The following is a 5,969-nucleotide window of genomic DNA, read 5'->3' as shown; positions in this document are numbered from 1 at the left end:
GATCAGCTACAGTAATCAAATCTACGGTAGAAGCCTGAATTTGAACACTGAGACCAGTGTAATTTTTGACTTTATAACACCACACCTGCCGCAACCGTGATCCATCGGTTGGCAGGGTTCTTTTAAACAATTTACGAAAGTTTTCTGATTTATTGGGCACTAGCTAGTATAAATACTAACGAAACTTGTCGGCTAGCGAGAGCAAGAGAAATGAGTCCAGTTGGTGGGACCAAGATTTTGCAGAGTCAAAGAAATACCAAGGATCACATGCTGCAGAATAAAAGCGTAACAATTGACTTACGTTTATGCTGACAGTTAACGAATAATTCCTTTTATCTCGTCCTTCAAATGATATTGTGACAGGCGTCTTTCCTTCTCGTTGGATGATTTTACAAAATGCAGGCCTTGGGGTAGCCGGATTTGCTCTGACAAATACTCTCGTTCGATATGCTCACACACACACGCTAGATATGACCAACTATAATTTTATATAACTAACATACGGATTACAATGAATCGAGTTTCACAGATCGAGATCGTTCTATACGGGTCAAGTGTCAGGCGTAGACTCGCTGGCGGGCCCTTCGTCAAACTTGCCACCTCGAAATTACAAGAGTGGGGCAAGGACTCGAGTGGGGCGATTCCTAGCGCCATATTAGATGAAAGACTTTTGACAAAATGTGACGTACTCACTGTAATTGTCGTAACGCGCGACACTTGAATATCGTCGATAGGCTTTACTTGAGTGAACGAGTTGAGGACGATATTTTCCTGTCTCAATACTTACTTTGTTTATTCGTTCTCAAACAATATTCCACACAATAACCATTAACGCCGCTTCCAGTTTTTCTAATTTCGATAGAATTCCCGTCGCTTCGTTTCGTGTGACAGGCTTTTCGGTACAATCATCCCTAACTCTTTCCAAAGTTTTAAGGACTCTCAAACTTCTACACGCATCCTCTCTAGCTGACCAACGTATTAGGTTTACTCTCTTCAGCGTTTGCCCTTCTCTGATTTCAGTCATCAATTTTTTCCAGCGTAGTGTTGAACTTACAAAAAAAAAAAAATGTAGATTTCTTGGAGTAGCGTGAAGAAATGACAAGCTTCTGTGTAAGATTCAGCAGTCCGCTGTTGCCACTAAATTCAAAGAGTGGGCGGAGCAAAGAACGAAAAAAGCAAACGGTGCTTGGCTTTGAATTTTAACTTGTAAGCTTTTGTATTGTGACGTGGTATTTCGTACCCCGTCACTTTGTTTAATTATCGCATTCCCCTAGGTGCAGATATCGCTAAAAATAACAAAAGCACGTCTGAGGCCAATACTCCAAAAATGAACGCCTAATTATCTTTAAGTTGATTTCTCTTTGCTAAGCTAATTGTATGCTATTTTCTAATTCTGTAATGCTCTTCGAGAACCATCCGCGAGACCTTCACGTCAAGATACCAGGACACTGCCTGACAGGGGTCACGTACCAGCTCAACATCGACCACAACCGACTACAGACGAACGAATACCGCTGAAACCACTCCCGAGGGATGCCTATCTAGTTGTCGAACAGGGTCGTGCGTGATGCACAAACAGCACGTCCAACTATTTGAGACTTATCGGCCAGGAGCCGAACCACGAACGAATGCTTCTACCGCTCGGATGCATCGTCAGGCGGCGTACAGGGCTGTGCGTCAAAAACACAACAAAGCCTCCCGTCGACGATACTAATCAGCCTGGAGCTGAACCGACCCTAACATCTACTAAGTCGTTGACTATCCAATAGAAGACGGTTTTCTCTTCACGAACCGTCTTATCGAAGGACTGCGGCGTGGAATAGGCTAATGATATGCTGACCACGTGGATCTGGTGGATCTAGTGTGGGGATCCGGGTTGAGGGCCATCACCACCAGATCGTTCCGGCATGAGGGCTTCAATGAGCGAGGGCCGGGATGCAGCGCCGATGAAATAGCTACAACGGGGAGTACCAGTAAAGCAAGGAGTGAGTTACAGTCTGTCGCAAGTCCAGGAGACCGGTGACGTAACATTGCCGCACACCTCAATATCGCAATACCTGAGCAGTACGACCCCCCCCCCCTCTCACCAACGATACCGCATAGCTGAAGTAAAACATCTCTAACCACCTTCCGACGTCCCGATACCTCGATACCTGTCGTCGAGGGTGAAGAAAATCAAGCGGCGAGGGATTATCGCCGCCTATCCGTGGACCAGGCCACGCGACCTGCTGGTCCAATTAAAATACCGCAAATTTTAGGAAGAATCACGTGACAGCAGCTCGACGAAAATCAGGATCATCGCTCATCTCGTCACTCTACGTTCAGTTACTGATACTAACAGACGTGTTCTTATTATCGCTACCAAAGTTCGTCGTACCGCTATTGTACCTTATCGCATTCTCTCGCACCTGTTATATCTTCTTTTACGTAAGTGAGGTTCCTTTTCTATTTTGTGAAGCCACGAGATTACTTGAGGAGAGTACAAATTTCGAAATTTTTAGGTGAGTTGAAAAATTAACGACGGAGCCAGGAATCGAACCTGGTATCTAGAGATGCTTTGCCGGAGACTTACTCCACTAGACCACCTAGCCGCCCTGACTACACTGTCATTAATTTCTCTCATCACCTGTATTTCGAAATTGTTTTTGTTTTCGTGTGCCATTGAATTTGTTTACATTTGAGATTCGTCGCAGAGACACATTTTAGACTTGTGTGTGAAGCTTGTTGGTATGTACACACATATGCTGTAAGTGGCTATTAATGTGAAATTAAAATTCACTTTAGCCATTTACTTTTGAACGGCTGCGCGTTCATTTTGGCGATATGAGCTACGCATATAATATTTTTAGCGAGAAAAATTTGCTTGAGGAGAGTACAAATTTCGAAATTTTTAGGTGAGTTGAAAAATTAACGACGGAGCCAGGAATCGAACCTGGTATCTAGAGATGCTTTGCCGGAGACTTACTCCACTAGACCACCTAGCCGCCCTGACTACACTGTCATTAATTTCTCTCATCACCTGTATTTCGAAATTGTTTTTGTTTTCGTGTGCCATTGAATTTGTTTACATTTGAGATTCGTCGCAGAGACACATTTTAGACTTGTGTGTGAAGCTTGTTGGTATGTACACACATATGCTGTAAGTGGCTATTAATGTGAAATTAAAATTCACTTTAGCCATTTACTTTTGAACGGCTGCGCGTTCATTTTGGCGATATGAGCTACGCATATCATATTTTTAGCGAGAAAAATTTGCTTGAGGAGAGTACAAATTTCGAAATTTTTAGGTGAGTTGAAAAATTAACGACGGAGCCAGGAATCGAACCTGGTATCTAGAGATGCTTTGCCGGAGACTTACTCCACTAGACCACCTAGCCGCCCTGACTACACTGTCATTAATTTCTCTCATCACCTGTATTTCGAAATTGTTTTTGTTTTCGTGTGCCATTGAATTTGTTTACATTTGAGATTCGTCGCAGAGACACATTTTAGACTTGTGTGTGAAGCTTGTTGGTATGTACACACATATGCTGTAAGTGGCTATTAATGTGAAATTAAAATTCACTTTAGCCATTTACTTTTGAACGGCTGCGCGTTCATTTTGGCGATATGAGCTACGCATATCATATTTTTAGCGAGAAAAATTTGCTTGAGGAGAGTACAAATTTCGAAATTTTTAGGTGAGTTGAAAAATTAACGACGGAGCCAGGAATCGAACCTGGTATCTAGAGATGCTTTGCCGGAGACTTACTCCACTAGACCACCTAGCCGCCCTGACTACACTGTCATTAATTTCTCTCATCACCTGTATTTCGAAATTGTTTTTGTTTTCGTGTGCCATTGAATTTGTTTACATTTGAGATTCGTCGCAGAGACACATTTTAGACTTGTGTGTGAAGCTTGTTGGTATGTACACACATATGCTGTAAGTGGCTATTAATGTGAAATTAAAATTCACTTTAGCCATTTACTTTTGAACGGCTGCGCGTTCATTTTGGCGATATGAGCTACGCATATCATATTTTTAGCGAGAAAAATTTGCTTGAGGAGAGTACAAATTTCGAAATTTTTAGGTGAGTTGAAAAATTAACGACGGAGCCAGGAATCGAACCTGGTATCTAGAGATGCTTTGCCGGAGACTTACTCCACTAGACCACCTAGCCGCCCTGACTACACTGTCATTAATTTCTCTCATCACCTGTATTTCGAAATTGTTTTTGTTTTCGTGTGCCATTGAATTTGTTTACATTTGAGATTCGTCGCAGAGACACATTTTAGACTTGTGTGTGAAGCTTGTTGGTATGTACACACATATGCTGTAAGTGGCTATTAATGTGAAATTAAAATTCACTTTAGCCATTTACTTTTGAACGGCTGCGCGTTCATTTTGGCGATATGAGCTACGCATATCATATTTTTAGCGAGAAAAATTTGCTTGAGGAGAGTACAAATTTCGAAATTTTTAGGTGAGTTGAAAAATTAACGACGGAGCCAGGAATCGAACCTGGTATCTAGAGATGCTTTGCCGGAGACTTACTCCACTAGACCACCTAGCCGCCCTGACTACACTGTCATTAATTTCTCTCATCACCTGTATTTCGAAATTGTTTTTGTTTTCGTGTGCCATTGAATTTGTTTACATTTGAGATTCGTCGCAGAGACACATTTTAGACTTGTGTGTGAAGCTTGTTGGTATGTACACACATATGCTGTAAGTGGCTATTAATGTGAAATTAAAATTCACTTTAGCCATTTACTTTTGAACGGCTGCGCGTTCATTTTGGCGATATGAGCTACGCATATCATATTTTTAGCGAGAAAAATTTGCTTGAGGAGAGTACAAATTTCGAAATTTTTAGGTGAGTTGAAAAATTAACGACGGAGCCAGGAATCGAACCTGGTATCTAGAGATGCTTTGCCGGAGACTTACTCCACTAGACCACCTAGCCGCCCTGACTACACTGTCATTAATTTCTCTCATCACCTGTATTTCGAAATTGTTTTTGTTTTCGTGTGCCATTGAATTTGTTTACATTTGAGATTCGTCGCAGAGACACATTTTAGACTTGTGTGTGAAGCTTGTTGGTATGTACACACATATGCTGTAAGTGGCTATTAATGTGAAATTAAAATTCACTTTAGCCATTTACTTTTGAACGGCTGCGCGTTCATTTTGGCGATATGAGCTACGCATATCATATTTTTAGCGAGAAAAATTTGCTTGAGGAGAGTACAAATTTCGAAATTTTTAGGTGAGTTGAAAAATTAACGACGGAGCCAGGAATCGAACCTGGTATCTAGAGATGCTTTGCCGGAGACTTACTCCACTAGACCACCTAGCCGCCCTGACTACACTGTCATTAATTTCTCTCATCACCTGTATTTCGAAATTGTTTTTGTTTTCGTGTGCCATTGAATTTGTTTACATTTGAGATTCGTCGCAGAGACACATTTTAGACTTGTGTGTGAAGCTTGTTGGTATGTACACACATATGCTGTAAGTGGCTATTAATGTGAAATTAAAATTCACTTTAGCCATTTACTTTTGAACGGCTGCGCGTTCATTTTGGCGATATGAGCTACGCATATCATATTTTTAGCGAGAAAAATTTGCTTGAGGAGAGTACAAATTTCGAAATTTTTAGGTGAGTTGAAAAATTAACGACGGAGCCAGGAATCGAACCTGGTATCTAGAGATGCTTTGCCGGAGACTTACTCCACTAGACCACCTAGCCGCCCTGACTACACTGTCATTAATTTCTCTCATCACCTGTATTTCGAAATTGTTTTTGTTTTCGTGTGCCATTGAATTTGTTTACATTTGAGATTCGTCGCAGAGACACATTTTAGACTTGTGTGTGAAGCTTGTTGGTATGTACACACATATGCTGTAAGTGGCTATTAATGTGAAATTAAAATTCACTTTAGCCATTTACTTTTGAACGGCTGCGCGTTCATTTTGGCGATAT

The sequence above is a fragment of the Neodiprion lecontei genome, chromosome 7 (genome assembly GCF_021901455.1).
Source record: "Neodiprion lecontei isolate iyNeoLeco1 chromosome 7, iyNeoLeco1.1, whole genome shotgun sequence".
In the NCBI taxonomy this organism is placed as follows: Eukaryota; Metazoa; Arthropoda; class Insecta; order Hymenoptera; family Diprionidae; genus Neodiprion; species Neodiprion lecontei.
This window is presented reverse-complemented; position numbering follows the sequence as displayed.